At 33.6% G+C, this 19,301-nt stretch overlaps 1 protein-coding gene across 1 annotated transcript in view; it reads left to right on the top strand.

Annotated features, from left to right (window-relative positions):
- Positions 1-19,301, top strand: part of Thsd7a (thrombospondin type 1 domain containing 7A) — a 395,278-nt gene that overhangs the window by 4,413 nt on the left and 371,564 nt on the right. The gene's annotated exons all lie outside the window — the stretch shown is intronic.

Genomic DNA, 19,301 nt, shown 5'->3' with positions numbered 1-19,301 from the left:
GAGCAAAATGTGATTGACTTAGCATGAGTTATATAGGAAATATTGAATGCATCAAACTTTTATCAATGTCTCTCATAGAGATTCCTTTTTTAAATTTAAAAAGATAATCGAATTTATATTTAATGTAACAAAGTTACATTGAAATCTAAGAAACATGTAACCTACTAGCCATTTTTCAGAATTCAGGTGATGGGGTTTTTGTTAGGTATGAGTTCTCTCTCAAGGAGAATATTCCTCAAATTAAACATTTTTGAACTAGGTTAATTCTGTGCAAGACAATACTATTATTGACATTTGCAGAGTTGTTTACACAATTAATTGCATTAAACTATACCTTTGTTCTTTAAAATAAAAACAAATATTATTCTTTACTTTTTCTATTGTGTGCTTATATTATAGGTCTTATTAATCAGAATATAAAATTTTCTGTAATGTGTAAGGGAAAATATCCCTCTCAATTCTTCCAGTCATTAAGTAGTAAAGGGGAGAGGGCTATCATTCCTGGTGATCATACATAAGTGTAGCATTATCCTATCACAAGTGTTTTGAGCTTCAGCTGTGCTTACAACTTGCTTTTAGAAAGTGACTCAAGTTTTCTCATTAGACGGAGGAGAATTGACAAGAGTGGACATAGGGTGGGCACCAAGATCAGCTGATCCTGAGCAACATGGATTGAATATTCTATCCATGTTACCTACTAAATTATTTTATCTCGCTAAACATTATTCTTTCATCTCCAATATGGTAGAAGATGCTAGTCCCTTGACTATTGACTGGTTTATCTCAATACATGCTAAGGCTGAGCAAGTATTTTCTGGAGATTTATAATATTAAGACATATTCATAATTATAGGAAGAAGTGTCTTAAGGTAAGATAAATTATTTGTATATGTAACACAATTATTGCTCAAAAATTCTTTAAGAATTTATTGATTATTTGCATTGGAAAAGTCAATCAGATAGTTTTGTGAAGCTACAATATATTTAATGGAACTGTGGTAATTCAGATTGCCCCTCATGTGAATTGTAGGTAGCTGCCTGGCTTGCAAAATGACAGAAGTCACATGAAGGCTAAGATTAAGGGTGTCATGGGGTTGTATATAACCAGAATTTTTTCTGCCCATATTGTCACATTGTGAACTGTCTGATGGCATTAGGATGAGATGATGACATTTGGATTAGGTTATTGGTGAAGTGTGACTGTGGTTTGGCCTTTTCAAAAGGAACTAAAGCCCTTCAGCCTCTGATATAAATCAGAACAGTGATGTTGGACAGTGCAGTCCCCTAGTCTAATGAATATGTAAAACAGGCTTCCTTAAAATTAATAAAAAACATATGATATTAACAAAAGATCTTTAATGAAATGCACATTGGCAAAATAGCATTTGAGAAACCATATTTTTCCTGTCACAAGAACAGCACAGAGTGTGAATTCAAGGTGTGAGCCATAAGGTAGAGATCTTTTTAAATTTTCTTTATCAGAATTTCACACCAGCAGTTAAGAATGCACTAAGATGAATGAGACAATTTTTAAAAATGCAATTAGTTCCCAAGTACATAAACAATAAGAAAGTTTATATTTAGAGGAAGTGATATAACAATTAAAAGCATATTAGAGGGTTGGGGAAAATGACAGAATTTGAAACAATTATGCTAAAAAGCAACCTATTTATTGCTTCTGATGCTTTTGGATCCAACCAAAAGGATGTTGTTGTATCTTTCAGAAATATTGAGCTAACTGATATTTGCACAGTTTAGTATATGAAATCATAAATATTGGTTCCATATTATTGCATCAGTTATATTACAGGAAAAAAAAAACAAGGGCAGTTGGGGAGAAAACAAAACTGAACTTCTTTTATGGGGACAACAATCTCCAAAGGACACTTGTAGTAGAGTAATGTTAGGGGAGTTTAAGTCACAGATGTCAGAGATGAATGGTCCACGCAGAAGGAGTTAGTTTGCATGCCTGTTGAAAGGAAAAACTATGACTGCTAAAGTTTTTGGGGAAAATGAGACTGTGAGAAAAGAGAAAATGGGCAAATGGTTTTGGCTTCTTTTAAATTTATTTTTAATAGGCTTTTTGAGGAAGTCTAATACAGAAAATTAAACAGAAAGTACTATGTTCTCTTTTATCCCATTATCCTCCTATTTTCCTATATTATTAAAATCTCACATTAATTTGATATATTTGTTATATTTGTGGAACCATTACTGATACATTATTAATTAACCTCTGTGGTTTATATTAGGGTTCACTCCTTGTATGATACATCTGTAGATTGTGAAATATATATAAAGACTGTAATGTACCCACAATTACAGTATTTTATCAGATATTTTCACTGCCATAAAAAATTTCCTGTGCTCCATCTATTCATCCTTCACAACCTCCCCTACCCCAAATTCTTAGCCACCACTTGTCTTTTAACTCTTGCCCTATGTGTTTTCTCAGTGTCACATTGTTGGAATCATATGGTATATACCCTTTTCAGACTGACTTTTTGCATTTACCAATAAGCATTTATCTTTTCTCTGTGTCATTTCTTTTGGATGCTGAATAGTATTGCATTGTATGGATTTTCTAAGGTTTACTTAGCCATTCATCTATGTTTTGGTTGCTCTCAAGTGCTGGTAGTCTGAATATACACATTTTGTGTGGATATACATTTTCAACTTATTTGGGTAGATACCAAGGAGCATTCTGTTGAATTATGTAGCAAGTGTGTTTGCTTTTAATAGAAATTGCCAAACTCTTCCAAAATGTCTGTATCATTTTGCATCCCCACCTTCAATAAATGAGTTTTTCTGATGCTCCCCACCCAGTGCTGTACATGCCTGCCATATCTCTAGCTGACTCTGATCTAGTTAATAAATCATGTGGCTATATATCTACATTTCCATGCTATTGCATAGAGGAGGCCATGGGCTGGGGAAAAATATCTTGTACGTGCAGGAAACAGTGGAGCTACATTGTGCTGAAGTCCTGGTAAATTGATGTGGGAACCAGGTTGTCCAGGCAACTTGCTACTGAGATTTCTTTATTGACATAATGTGTTGAGCACCACCAGAAAGCAGTTGTTTGAACTGTGACTCTGAAGCAGATCTTCTGTGTGCATAGAGGTAGAAACATAGTACACTTTCCAAGTAGTTCCCTTAGAAATATAGAGAGACTTTGATGGAAACCTAATTTCCTCAAGCAAATGTATAAGATATTGATTGCATAGTGGAAATAATTTAAGTTGTGCAGGGCTTCCTCGGTGTGCAATCTGGGAACAAGTAATTTCTTGCGCTATGATAGCAGCAGCAATGATAGGCTATTCTGAGTATTGTAGATGAATGTGTTTCCAGGTATGTTATATAATGTGCCTGTTAAAAGTGGCATCAGAACACAGATAGTGGCTATTTAAGTCACGTTATTTAAAGGTTAGTTTTATTTTCTCTTCCAACATCATGTCGTGCAATTACAAATGTCACAGATGTCTACTTTATCAAGCACCTTCCCCTGACAGTGAGAGATTTTCTCAAATAATTGGATCCATAGCTTGGAATGAAGGAAGCATGATATCTAAGTACCTAAATCAATATACACTTCTGTGCATTTGCATACGTTTGCAAAATAAAACGAGATACACAATAACAAATATTTGAGCGAGACACATGTGCATCTTGACTCAATTTTGTCATTTGTTAAGAATAGGACTTCTAAGCTCTTTTTGCCTGTGTTCCTCAGCCATACCTTAGGTATGATCATTTTTAGGATAACTTGAGATAAACCTGTAGAATACTTAGATGGCACTTGGCACAAGTCAATACTCAGCAGATAGTAACTCTTGCTTGGGTGTGATCCTGGTGTGAACTGCTAATGTGTTCTCACTGGGACAGTCTGTGCCCTGGCTTTCCTTCCTCATTTTGATTTTCCTGCTTAGATCTGGTGGTGCATCTCAAGCCTCTCTATATCTCACATTGCTCCAATTTCTACCTGTTGTCAGAATCAACAGCATTATTGCAGACCCTTCAGCCTTATTGTTGGAAAAGTTATTTGAAGTATAGTTTTTTTAAGTACAGAGACATTCTTCCTTAGAGTTTTATTTTTACTTGTGATTGTGCTTATCTTTTTGCCCTGCTGGAAATGCTGAAGGTGTGACTTTTTAAGTGGGACTGTATATTCCAAAATTCCTTTGTGTGGAAACACCTGAGAATATTCTTAGCAAGACTTTCTTATCCTGTGATGTTGTGAGTAGGGACAATTAATAGTATAATTAATACTAAAGTTGCCTCTCCTAAAATGCAATGTACATATTATATATGTATAATTTATAATACAAAGTGCAATGTCTAATATGTGTATAATGTCCTCCTCAATATACTTTATAATTCAAATCTTCCAAATGAAATTGAAGTGTTGTTTTCTCACTTGGAAAAAAGATGGCTCTTTAACTGTTCAAGGCCTTAAAACTCATTAATCTGTACATTTTCTAAAATTTAGGAAGCATTTGTAAATTTATTATAGGATTAGAACAATAATGAACTATTACAAGTATATTCACACACATACATCTGCATACATATATGCATAAATGCAGCCATGCATACACAAATAACACCATCATTTATGGTTAAATTGCCACATGAAACTTCATCATAATTTATCTGGCATTGTGGAAGTTGTACATCCTAAAATGTGTTCTAGATATGATATTTAGAGTAGTGGCTTTTAAAAATGTGTGCAGTTATGAGTACTTAACTAAAACATTAATTGCACAAATGCTTATGTTAAATTTTTGTTTTAGATAATTTTGTGCTAACTTTTATGTTCATCAAGAACCAGCTCTTATAAAAGCTCTTAATACACAAGTTCTTGAATTGCCTCCCACTAACTTAGAGCTTTTATTTTAAGATTTTTTTATGTCTAACCATCTTCCTGTGTTAGCCACTCTGGTGCCTAAATAATGTCTAGAAACTGCAGTGCCTGCACAATTTCTAAGAAATACTTTTCTTCTAATAATATCTGTCTGCCAGCATATCCATGCATACCAATTATATAACAGATAACTTGTAAATAGTTTATATTGATTATGATATCATTAAGGCACTACTGGTAATAGAACTACATAGAATATTTTTGTTTTCTAGGGGAGTCAGTTTATTCAGAGACAACACACTGAACAACTTCAGGTGACTCTATCTATAGTTGGAATTAGGTGACCTTTTCCTTTCTCAGTTTGTGTCAGTCAGGTTCAATTAAGTAGAACTGGCAGGAGTTTAGTGTCTATTTTATGGCAAGCTCTGTAGCAGGTGCAGGTGAGCAAACATGAATAGCACATGAACCTCTCTCTCCTGGAGTTTCCTATTAAGTATAAATAGGTGATTCAAGCTAAGGAACTTATTACAAAAAAATAGAAGCATATATAGATGTAGAATAGCAGAAGAGGGTGATTCTCTTGCACAGGAGACAGAAGGAAAACTTTCATAAAGCACAAGTTTCAAAAAAGTTTACAAAATGGACCAAAGTTATAAAAAGAATTACAGGTAGAGAAGGAACACTTGTGAAGAAATGAAATGGCATATATACAGTGACACTCAGAAATCTGTGGCATTAAAAATAAGGAAATGATGGGTTGGGCTGGGGATATAGCTCAGTTGGTAGAGTGCTTGAGTGCTTGCCTCTCATGCACAAGGCTCTGTGTTCAATCCCCAGCACCAAAAAGAAGAAGGAGGAGGAGGAGGAGGAGGAGGAGGAGGAGGAGGAGGAGGAGGAGGAGGAGGAGGAGGAGAAGAAGAAGAAGAAAGAGAAGAAGAAGAAGAAGAAGGGAATGAGTTGGGATGGGAAGAAGGGTGGGCATGTATTTGGAGAAATGAATAGATGGATGGCTGTATCAGCTGTAATACTAAGAAGCTTGGCCTGTGTTTGCTGTTGTCTGAGACCAAGTATATTTGTATGGGTAAAATATTGCCAGCAATGAAAGAATACATTTACTAATGTTAAGACAAATGTGAATTTATAAATTTTATGATTGTTCAACTAAATTAACTTATAATTTTCCTTGCAAACTTTCCAGGAGAAATACCATCTTAAATAATGCTAATTAAATATACTTTCAAATATAGCAGTAGTATTCTTTTAGATTAATTAGTTAAGATTTTTGACATTTTTTTCCTCTGTGGTTTTCATTAGAACACTATTAAAATAAATAAACCTTAAATTTACTATTTCTCTGAGAGATCTGTTATAGAGAATATAGATGAGGGCAGTGGCCCAGGCATGGTCTGAGGGTGGCTGTGCTCACCTTTGTTGTAGACTTGGTTGACTAAGAAGCAACACATTTACTGTAACCCTGCTGCAGGCCCATCATTTGCCATTGGTTAGAGAGAGGGCTCCAGTATCAGTGGACAACACAGCAATATCTAGTGGGCCAAAATTACCAGGCACTGTTTGAAGAACTCTGTCTTTGACAAATTATATCAAACCTTGAACAATGTGAAACTTTAAAATGTGGGTGAAAAATACATTCCAAAGATACTTTTTTTTTTTTTTTAGTTTTAGAGAATAACTACATGAGAGTATGTGGAACACCATGTTCAAATACAAGTATCTGATTAGCCATATTTCTAGCCATCACCCTTCTGCATCCACTGTGCTTCATTTGTCATTAGTTCATAGGCCTGTGGGGTGAGAGGAGATAGGACCAATGCATCTGCTGCCCCTGAGCTGATAAGGACATCACGGAAATGCAACAAAGATCACGAGGTTCAGTTGCTCTATAAAACAGCTCCTTCTGACAGTTTACAGTGGTGACTGCATCTCTTTAATGGGAGAGTCATCAAAATGGATTTGGATTTATGGAATCAAATAATTCATAAGGAAAGCTTTGACTGCTGCTAAGATACATTTCTCTCCTTGTCTCTTACTGTAAGATTTAATGTAACTTCTTCAGCTCCCTTGGCTTGTTTTATAAGAGACCTAGTTTTGAACTGCTTCAGCTGTGAAAGTTCCAAAAGCAGAGAATAAATATTACGGAGCAGACAGGGTGGGTTTTCAACCTTGGTTGATCAAGCACTGCAGAATCATGAGCATTATGATCTACTGAATCATGATGAAAGTTTTCAGAGCTTTCAAGATCAATCTTCTTGAAGTAATTTTCCACCTGGACAGCATTATCTCAAAGCTAACTTAATTTGAGTATTATATGAAAAATATGAAAATTACAGGAAAAAAATGACTCTTGTGCCATTTGTGTTTTATATAAATGAATTCCCTTTGTTGGCCATGTGTTAAATACTTGGGATTGCTACTAGAGAGCCATTCTTTTAACAGCTTTATTGGATATAATTCATACTATGCAATCACCTATTTAAAGTGTACAGTTCAATGGCTTTTAGTATATTCAGAGAGTTGTGCATCCATCACCACAATCAATTCTAGAACATTTTCATTCCTCCTACAGCAAACCTGTATCCCTTAGCCATCACGTGATGACTTAGACAGATACTTATGTACTCTCTGTCTCTATAGATTTGCCTTTTCTGGACTCTTCATATGAATGGAATTATACCTTTGTGAATGGCTTTTACTTGACTTGGTGATTTCCAGGTTCATCCATATTGCAGCTTATCTCAATATATCATTGGTTTTATTGCTGAATATGCTATCACTTTATCAGTATACCACATTTTGTTTTCATCAGCTGGTGGAAATTTGGCTTAGTTCCACATTTTGGCTATTTGGAATAATACTACTATGTACATTTGTTGATGAGTTTTTGGGTGGTCATATACTTTCATATCTTGTGAATATATACTTACGAGAAGAAGTAATGCTGGATCTTATGGCAATTTACGGTGATTATATTTATCATTTGAGAAAATGATAGATTATTTGAGCCATGAATTTTAAAATTCCAACAGCAACAATCCAGATATTTTCTGGGAACTTCAGTTAGTATGCAATTGCCATTCAAGAAAACTTATTTAGAATCCAAGTAGCTAAAAAATATAAGAATGTTCTCAGGGAACATATGTCATAGGAATAAAAGAACATTTAAGAGGAAAATCTGAAAAAATTATGAGCACACGTTTTAGGATGTGTAGAAGCTCCTGTTGGATTTTTGTGTGATTAGATAGTGATGGCTTCAATAAAGAAAAATAATAATTTGGGTAAGAGACCGGTGATGATTTCAAGAAGCAGGATGACTTTATCACTTTTATTTAAAATGTGCAGAGAAACTATGTATACAAATGTTAGTCCATTCTGGAAGTCACCCTTTTGTTTTTTTTAAATTGCTGGATGGAATAACAACATCTCCTTGTGGTCTCCTGGTACTAAATAATTCTCCAAGCACTCATGCCTGCATGTTCTTTTACTAATTCCTCATAGTTACTTAATTAATATAGAGCAAGAAGTAATACACCTCTGCTTTAGTGAAAGGAAACTGAGGTGCCAGAGGTTTATATGACCTATACCTCATTTTTACTAAACACTTAAAGCCAGGAGCATCTATCTTGGTGTTTTTAGTTGTGATATACGCAAAAATGAAATTTTCTATAATATATTTTAAGATATACTTCCAATATACATTTAATTGAAGAAGCCAAGATTAAATATTTTTTAGTTTTGTGAAGAGTAAGTCTCAAAGGTTTTAATTAGCATTTTAGGTTGTAATAATAGTTGATGACAGAAATTTGAATTTAATGCTTTCTAACGAGCATAGGAAAATACAGTAAGTGATTACAGATTTGTATTTTGGTAAATATTTAAACTATTTAGTATATTGACTAAGAATTTAATAGTGTTCTTGAGATTTTATAATTTATTCTTATACTTTCTTCAGATGTGACATATTAATAATATTTTTTATCTAAAGAATTTATTGCCTTATTATCAAATACAAGGATATCCTCATATTGCTTTATGATGCAATGAGATTTCATCTCACTCCAGTCAGAATGGCAGTATCAAGAATACAGACAACAATATATGTTGGCGAAGATGTGAGGGGAAAAGGAACACTCATACATTGCCAGTGGGACTGCAAATTGGTAAAACCAATGTGGAAAACAGTATGGAGATTCCTTAGAAAACTTGGAATGGAACCACCATTTGACTGAGCTATCCCACTCATTGGTCTATACCCAAAGGACCTAAAATCAGCATACTATAATAACACAGCCTCATCAATGTTCATAGCAGCTCAATTCACAATATCTAAACTGTGGAAGCAAACTAGATGCCCCTCAATAGCTGAATGGATAAGGAAACTGTGGTATATATACACAATGGAATATTACTCAGCATTAAAGAGAATAAAATTATGGCATTTGCAGATAAATGGATGGAGTTGAAGAATATCATGCTAAGTTAAGTAAGCCAATCCCCCAAAACCAAAGGCTGAATGTTCTCTTTGATAAGTGGATGCTGATCCATAATGGGGAGAGGTAGGTGTGGGAAAAATGGAGGAATTGTGATTGGGCAAAGGGGAGGGAGGATGGGGAGTGTGCATGAGGACAGGAAAGATGGTGGAATGAGATGGACACCATTACCCTAGGTACCTGTATGACTGCACATATGATGTGATGCTACATCATGTACAACCACTGAAATGAAAAGTTGTGCTGCAATTGTGTATAATGAATCAAAATGCATTCTGCTGTCATATATACCAAATTAAAATATGAAATGTTAATTTAAGTTCCAGTTCAATGTTCAGTTTCAGTGTATTGATATCTTTTTTTCTTTCCTTTTCAAAAAGTTATATAGATTTTTACTGTGGATATTCTTGAAAATAAAACAGGAGTTTACACTGAACATCATAAATCTTCTTTTACCTTTATGTCTCCCAAAATACCCCACAGTGCATTCTTTCTTTTTCACTCTCTCTGAGACAGACATACACACACACACACACACACACACACACAGTCTTTTCCCTCTCTTACACAGTCCCAGGTTTCTTCAACTTTCTCTTTAAAGTTCTTCATTGCTGTTCAACCTCCCTTGTCTGACCATTTGCACTGTGTCTTGACACAGTATTGCAGTCTACCTTTAATTTCAGGGATTCTCTTTCAAGCATGTGAGCTGATATAATTTCTTGAATTGAAATTTATCAACAATAGAAATGCTGACTTTTGCAATGTCCTGTACAGGGATACTTGCATTCCAGCTGTAGTTTTCCCTTTCTTCCCAGAAAGAGACCAAATGAAAACTTGCCTGCCTCATTATATTTGTCTGCAAGCAGCTAAGCTGATATATTCAGTGTGGACTGCTATATGGATACAGCTGTGAAATGAGCTGAAATTTAGTATTGCAGGTAAAAAGAACTAGTGTAAATTTATTCAAATGAATTTCTTTGCAAGCAGTATGGCAAATAGGCTTTGGAAATATTCTCATTCTGTCTCTTGTACTTTAAAAATGACTTTTTTGAAGATACTTAGGGCATGCGATGAAAGTGATGAAGATTATGACTTTCGGGGGTTTATATGGTAGGTTTCTTTTACCACCACTACTGTAGGATTTTTAATTTGAATTCAGATATATGCTTGGCTCATCCTAAACATTGGACTGATGTCAAATGTCTCTTGATGAGATAGATGGGTGACAAGCTATTCCTAATTGCATCATGATCACATAAAGCATTTTATTCCTTTAAGCATAGAAGTAGCAATTTTAAAGGAAACTTGGTGTGTTATTTCCATTTTGAAGATCTTTGCATACCTATCATGGTATATGTCTATTGTGTGTGCATGTGAGTGCATGTGTGTATGTGTGTGTGTGTGTGTGTGTGTGTGTGTGTGTGTTATAGTTCTGTTGGTTAATGGGCACAGGAAATTTTCTTTCTTTGTCAAAGTTTGGTTAATGGACAGAAGAGACATTACACACAAATCACCAAGTTTCAAAATATTATAAACCAATAAAGTGCACTTAACACTAACATCATAAACCACATAATTTAATCTGCAGTTTATCGAGATGCTTAAATGTCTTCAAAAGTGAAGCACAGCAGAGTCTTCATTGATGAACAAAAATTTATTGCTATAATAGAGCTGCAGAAAATCTTGGAAGAAATTTTTAGTTGATAGAATGCAGAATTAAACCAGACTTAAGGAGTCCTTTAGTCCAATTTAATTATATGCTTTTAAGACATTTTATAACATCAGTATCTTTCTGAATGATTCCCTACATTGAAAATTTGACAGTGACCCCTACCAACCTACTTACATCCACACCTTTGAGAGCTGAAATAAAATTGTTCTTAGGGTTGTGTAAATATCTTCAATATTTCTCTTATTATTTTTTTATCATATTAATTCATCTAGAAAGGAAAGATCAATTTTTAGTGTTTTGTTATTTCATCTTTCCTGCAAAGCGATTTTTCTCTCCCTGGACCCATTTTAATCTGTTACAAGCATATTAGTGGTATCAGCATTAGGGATGGTGCTCTTTGAGCCCCTCTCTTTATTGTACACACATTTTACTGAACTCTGGGCTGGATTCTGTCTTACCACGGGGAGATAGAGGTACATATGATTGGGTCCCTTGGTCATTGATGAGCTCCTATCTTTGAAGGAGATACAGTGACATAACAGCCATAAATCAGGATAATTGGGGCTATCAGAGAGGCGTGTTTGAAGTACTCTGAGGACACTGACAATGAGTGATCAATTACTCTGAGCTGACCACCAAGAAAGTCCTGACAGACATTTACAGTTGTGCTGGCCTTGAAAAGATAAACAAAAATCTGGCAGGTAGAAGATGAAGGAATAAAGAAATAACTGTCTGAGTGGCTTTTGCATTCTCAAGAGTCTTCTCCCTACCCAGAAGCCCTGAACAAGTCCATTTGCTGTTCTTAACAGTGTCAAGTTTCCTCTGTGTTACCTCTTTTCCTCCCTCCTAAATCTGCCTATGTTAAGAGCAACACCTGGGTACTCTTTTTTCATTAAGTCCGTAATGTTTTGGTGGAATTGTCTGTTCCAGATACCGACTGCTCCTGGCCTATTGCTTTTCCATGTTTGATCAAATCGTCAGTTCATTCAACATCTTTGTCAAGCCCACTGTTTCAGAACTCCCAATTTCTACATGAACCTAGACATATCAAAAACTAAAATCAAATAATAGATACAACTTTCAGTTATATTTTGTATCCTATATCACACCATTTTTTGCTTTGGTACCTGTGCCTCATTTGGAGGCTTTAATGGGAAAACACATTAACAGGTATATATAAGAAATAGGTTTTTAGTATCCATATTAGACCTTAGAATTAAGCAAGTAAGCAAGATCCAAAATTACTAAAATGATTTTAGATGAGAAAATTCCTTATCACTGACTTGTAATTGTGCATACTGTAATGTAATGTTTAGCATGATTCTTATTGCATCATTTCATAAACTATATAATTTGATAATTCATAAGTCTATGATCATAAGGCTGTGAAAATCCTCCTATAAGTGAGGTAAGGTGGTATGGGGTTTATATAGTCAGAGGTAATCACACAGAAAGGAAAGGATAGTTATAAGTAATAAAATGTAAAATTTTCTTCAAAGTGGGAGATAGTCAACATTCATCCAGAAGTATAAGGGAAGAGGATTTACAGAATCTAAATATGGTCTCCTGTCAAGATTTACCTCAAACATCTCCCTGACTTGTAGCAGTACTTAACAATACTTGATTTCATTTCCTTAGCACCTCTGTGCATTCAGTACATACTGGTATCAAAGTACTAGTAATGATTTCTTGGGTGTAACTTCTTGTATCTTATTGTTTATATGACTGTTACCTTTATGATTAAAATGTGAAATCCTTGAGGCATCAGGGATGGCCTTATTCATTTGTTACTCAACATCTGTTACATACTTGGTGCTCATACATGGTTGAAAAATAAATTAATCACTTAAATTTCTTTTAAATTTCAGAAATTCATATCACAATTTTTGCTTTATAACACTCATGATGATTTTCTTATTTCATTAAATATCCACTGCAAATTTGATATTTTAATGCAATATATATTCCATATATGTACATGTGGATTGGGTACTTAGTATTTAATCCTGGGTTTTTAGGCTTTCTTTTTGTTATGAAAAGATACTGTCAATTACCCTCTTGTAGGTCTATCCTTTTTGCACATCTCTGAGTTTTCCCTTGTAATCCATTCCTGGAAGTGCAGTTAATTAGTTCATGGGATAAGCATTTTTATGATTCTTAATATAGATTGTGAAATTATTACAGTCGACATACAACAGCTAGTAAGGAATAAAGATGCCTATTTCACATAACCAAACTGGACATAAATATTTAACAACTTTTTCTAATATGAAAAATCTCAATTTGCAAGATATATATATATATATATATATATATATATATATATATATATATATATATATATATATTTTTTTTTTTTTTTCTGTTTCCAAATTTTTTTGAGAGGCTAGAACTCTGGCATGAGTAGAGCAGTTTGGGAGGGAGAAAAAGCAAGGCTTCTGCAGCCCTGTGTGGGAGTAGGGAGAGAAGCCTGCTGCAGTACTTGGGCTTGGGAATAAGCGGGGTCCTATAATATTAGGTTGGAAAGAGTGTCATTATAGCTCTGACAACATTTTGTCTTATTTGTTTAATATCATTTATTTTTGTATTACTTCATTTAGAATTATTAGTACTATGGTACTAACTGCTATCTGAGGAAAATAGGCTTAGAAAGTTAGCTTTGCAGGAGACTAACCATTTTTAAATCAAAAGCAAAAACCCTGAATTCAGCTTGTTATATTTGAGTTGTAGCAAAATACTCATTGATTTAAAACTCAGGTCAGATGATGTTCTACAGAGAGTGTATTATACCAAACTTTAGGTGTTATAAATCTGTTCCTGAAAAATAGAAAACATAATGTATTTATTTCAGCCCTAAATTAATGTTATTATAATTCAAGCCACATCTAAATTAGTTTATTCAAATTAAGTTTGGGTTTGGATGGGGCTAAAATTTACATTGTTTACTGTTGCTCTAATTTAGTTTACAGTTACATAAATCTTCAAGTGAAAAAGTTGAAAGAAATCAGTAATTTCTTTTTACTTTCTTTTATTCTTTCTTCCCATATCAATTATTCATGTAAAAGCAGGTTTTTACTTGATTGGTAACAAAATGAATAACTATTGTCCCTCTTGATACACCAAGTAAGTAGTGTAATTAGAGAGCACCTCTCTTAAATACTTATTTCAGGCTATTAACTTGACTGCTGTCTATTGTAATTATTGATACAAATAAACTTTACCCCAATCTTTTGTAAGCCCCTCACAGGTCTTGATACCAGGTTTGTATTAAATCACTACTATGGCATCTACCCATATATTCTCTTATCAAGAAGGCTTGAAGAACAGGTTCAACGTATCTTCCTTAGCAAAAATGCTAAAGATACACCTAGGGACATTGCTTTTGTCAAAAACACTTCAGAATAAAAGGGCAGTTAGTGGTGGTCACTTGGGTCCATGTCACAATGTCAGTGTAAATTATTAAATCTAAAATGAGAGAGAGACAGAGAGAAAGAGAGAGAGAGAGGTGTCAGTGTATAAAAAGAATAAAGCTGCACTCAGTATTTTCTGCAGATAAGAAATTATATCTGAGTTTAGCAGTGGAAGGAAGATCTAAAGATACCAGGATATTGAGTGGATAAAGTAGAATTGAAGACACAAATTGGGCAGCCAAGAGGGGAGCGCCTGGGGGCTGGCACTTGCACACTACCAGCTGCACACTGGGGCTTCTCCTCCAGGTCTTGGCTGGCTCACCAGCCAGCCATGACCCTTCCAGCACTGAACAATAATCTTGTCTGAAATCAGTTGATCATACAAGAAGTGAGGGGGTTAAATATCAATCTATTTTAATGAAACAATCAATCTGTTTTAAAGTTTTTTTTCCCCCATACAAGGAGCCCTACCATTTCTCTTACCTTTTCATTTCTTAAGAAAATTCTATACCAAAAATATTTCTTAAACTATATATACTAAAGAATTTTAAGCTATATGGACTATATACTAGGACTAAATCCTAGTATATTTCTAGGATATTTCCCTTTTACCATTTCTTTGGGAAGATAAACTGTATAGTCCATATTCTAGAAATTTCAAATTTTGCATCTTGAGTATTTTAATTCCTGGTGGTTTTAAAATAAAATGTGAAATTTGAATTTACCATACCTTTTGAAAATAATTTAGGGGTTTATTTCTACTTATATATTTTATTCATCCTAAAAGTAAAGAACATATATATGTGGTATTTAATTATATAAACTGAGGTCTGAACACAATTAAAGATGTTTTAAAAATGTGAAGTGGAGCTACAGTTCCTGACCTATACAGGGCTGATTAGCACTGTGGGGAAGACATATATAAATTATTCAGCTGATCATAGGGCATTAAGTAGATTGATTTGCTTACAGAATTTAAATGTGTGTTAGTTATCACAGAGAAAACCTGAAGTGATAAGTTATAGGTCAAAAAAGGTGACAGAGAACTGTTTTTGATTTTTGAATGAAGGTCAAAATAAAAATGAAGCATCAATCACTGAATCTTTGCCATTTTGCCCTTTCAAACATCTGAAACTATCCAATAAGGGAAATATAATTCATGTATCTTTTGCACAATGATTTATTAGTTACAGTCAAGTCAAATGAAATATTAAGACCTATTTATGTTCTGAGTTGTATTTTAACAATAGTGGTAAATAATATTGAATCTAAGCATATTATAAAAGCATTTCTGAATAGAAATATTATGGTATTTGATATTTTTTAATGTTTCAAGTTGCATATGACTAAATTTGACTTCAAATCACTGTTACTTCTTTCACATCTTAAATAAGTAGTGACATTTCTAAACCATATAATGAGATGTGAATGAATAAAATTATCAGCAAGTCTTTTCATCTGTGTGTGACATAAGGAAACTATGTTCTTTCAAGAAGCTTTAAAGAGGTGTTGAAGAATTCCCTTAATTAGAATATTACTCACAATACAGAGAGACCATTAAGTCTGTGGAGATGTTTATTTATCAGTATTTTTTTTCACAAAATATTGCCACTAACAAGACAGAATTATAGACAAAAGCAAAATATCAAGTGTGTGTATTTAATTGGGTAAACAAAGTAGTATATTATTATATTATTGTACTTCTTCTATAGGTACAATAATAAATAATAATCATGTTTAAATTAGTAGTTTGATAACGAGGATCATTCAGTTGGATACAGAAAGCAGATGGTCTCTGTTTCCTTCAAACATCTTTTGGAATGAGATGAAATACAAATATGTTATTTTAGGTGATTAGCAATGAAGAAAGCTTCAGTATTAAATAATGGAGGAAGTGTGTGTGCACATGGCCAAAGTTAAGGGACTTGAGGACATGAAAAGTCCAGGCCAATGGTCTATGGTGACATTCCCCAGACACAGTGATGAGCCCTGGACTCAGCCTAGAGATGGGTATTGGGAGCCTACAGAAATGGGGACTGAATAATCAACTCATTAAACAAACAATGGAAGTATCGAAAATACATTCACAATATTTAAAGCACTAAGGAAGGGTGGTAAAAACCTGGATTTCATTTTCTTGGAGAAAGAAATGTAATGCCTTAATCATTAGCTCGGAATTGAAGGTCACATGATATCATAAAATATGATTTATCAAGCACAAATATTATTTTGATCCATATAATCCATGCAGATTATAACACTATATAATACTTCATATAAAACATTTAACAAATCTCCCAAAAGTTTAAACAATCTACATTTTGGTTGTGTTGGGTTTGAAGTCTATACTTGGATTTTTTGAAACATTCTTGTGTATGAAGAAATTTGTTCTTTATGTCACTTACAGAAAACTAATACTTTTGAAATTCATAATAAATATAGCTAAATGCATGTTTTCTGAAAAATAGGTTAGACATCTAATTTTTAAAATATTTAGTGTTTAAATTCAAGAACACACAGAGAATTCTAAGTGCTAACATACTATGCCTAAAGTCTTGCTATGAAGGAAAGGATACTCAAATACATATTTTTAAATCCCTGTTTTAGTAATTTGAAATAAAAGCAAACTCTCTTTAGGAGAGTCTTTAGGGGAAACAAAAAGATAATTTGTAAGAAATCACTCAATCTAAGTATTTATTTGGATTTCCAAAACATCAATGTAAATCAAAATAATTTTAATAACATTCAATTTGTTTACTTGCCTCTTGGAGAAGATAAATTAATCAGTCCACGATTTTTCTAAATATGAAGTTTCTAAAACAATTTGTCATCTTTATACACCCAGATGTGTGCTAGAACACTGGTTTTCAACTCTGGACAAAATTTGGAATTATTGAGGAAGTTCTAGAAAGCACTGCTATCTATACCCAGCCTCACCACTGATTCTCTTAGGGAAACAGACCTGATGTATGTATGTGTGTGTGGATATGTGTGTGTGTGTGTGTGTACAATATATTAATATATATTATTTAGTATATATTAAAGATCAGCAAGTGATTATATAAATTATATAAAATATAATTATAACTGAGAAATACTTCATTGAATTAAAAATTACATTAAATGTTACCAGACGTTGCGTTACATGGATCCTTATCTACCATAGCAATGTAGGAAATGAAGTATGATTTAATAAATTTAAACATTGAAAGGTTAACTAACTTCCCCAAAGACAAACAGATTGGAGAGACCAAAATCAGAAAAAGCCAGCCAATATGGCCACCAAAACAAAAGATTTTTATAGAAACCCCAGGGCTCAGAAGCATGCTGCTTTCTTTGTCCCAACCCCCTTAGCTCATATTCTTCATTCAGATTTTTTTCTGAAAAAACATGGTCTTCTCCCAGATTATCTTATCCTGTATTCTTATAACTCTACCTACCTCCTTTCTAGATTTATCACATATGTATTTAATATGTGTGATTATTTGGTTAATGTCTGCAGTAACAAGTCTCTATGAGAACAGATCAGGTGCATGGTGGGCACCTGTTCTGCCACTGAGTTGCATCCCCAAGTTGTTCTCTTACCCAGTAGAACAGTATACTATACTCATCACTGATCTTTGGTAACAGCACAGTGCTTAACACATTTTAAAGGAAGATCCAATTGAGTGCATGAATGGAAGGGTGAATATGATGAACAGAAATATTTAATGAGTATTTAGTTTTAGGCATTATACACCAAGTAATTTAACACATATACACATAAGAGTTAATTTATGAGATATTTTTGTACTATATCCTCAATTTTATCATAGAAAAGTTTACTAACTTGCCCAAAGAAAAACAGATTGGAAAGAAAAGAACCAGAAACAGCAACTTAGCACCCATCCCACTTTTAACCCAGTGTCTCTCCTTCTAACATACCCTTTTATTTGTTCTATTTATTCCTAAATACAAATGAGCTGATTTAGCCATGGATCCAGAGACTTTTCTTACTATGTTCCTCCTTGGCATTTTACAGTGTAATGACTACACATTCAAAATCTTAGGTCTTGAGTCTCAAGGCTTCTAACACAGAGATAGTGTTTCTCAAACAGATATGTTTCTGTATAAGAAACACATGGAAATATTCAAAATGTACATCCCTTGTTCACACATCAAGAGAGTTTAATTCAGTAGTCCAGTAGTATGTGCATTTATATGAAATCCTCAGCTAAGGATAATGCAGGAATGATGCCAACATCAACATTGGGTCTCAGATTTAGGAAGGAAACATTTTGAATTACTTCTTAGGCATGAAGCAAAGAAATAAGGAGTTGAAATGATTCCTGCATTCTAAAAACAGGAATTTTAGCCTTCAGAGAAAAAGACTATCATTCTTGGAGACTAAAACATTTTGTGAAGAGCACAAAGGTGATGTGGTTAGAGATGATTGTATTATGCACAATAGAAAAGCTGTTGATAATAAACAGAAAAATCACAAATACTGCTTATGAAATGGGAAATAGTCATTCTGTAAAGGTAACACTAGTATCATTAAGTGAATTGATTGAAGTATACTCCTAATAAATATGCAGTGTTAGAGTTTGCATGTATATTCTTAAACATGTTACTGTGGTAGAAATTCTTTCCCAGTAGAATAGTATACTATGTGTATAATATCACAAACATTTAAAATTGTTGCTATTAAAATTTTTTAATGTAATTTTAACTTATAGATATCTTGTGTTTGCTTTTTTGTTCATTGTTACTGTTGCTTGACTTTCTTCTCTCTGATACAAAAGAAAAATCTTCAAGCTACTTACTTTTCTAAACAAAAACAAAATTTATTCATTTTTTTTTATTTCTTC

This window comes from Marmota flaviventris, chromosome 1 (assembly GCF_047511675.1).
Source record: "Marmota flaviventris isolate mMarFla1 chromosome 1, mMarFla1.hap1, whole genome shotgun sequence".
NCBI classification, from domain to species: Eukaryota; Metazoa; Chordata; class Mammalia; order Rodentia; family Sciuridae; genus Marmota; species Marmota flaviventris.
Note: the sequence above shows the minus strand (reverse complement) of the source record. Positions and strands in the feature narration are given on the sequence as shown.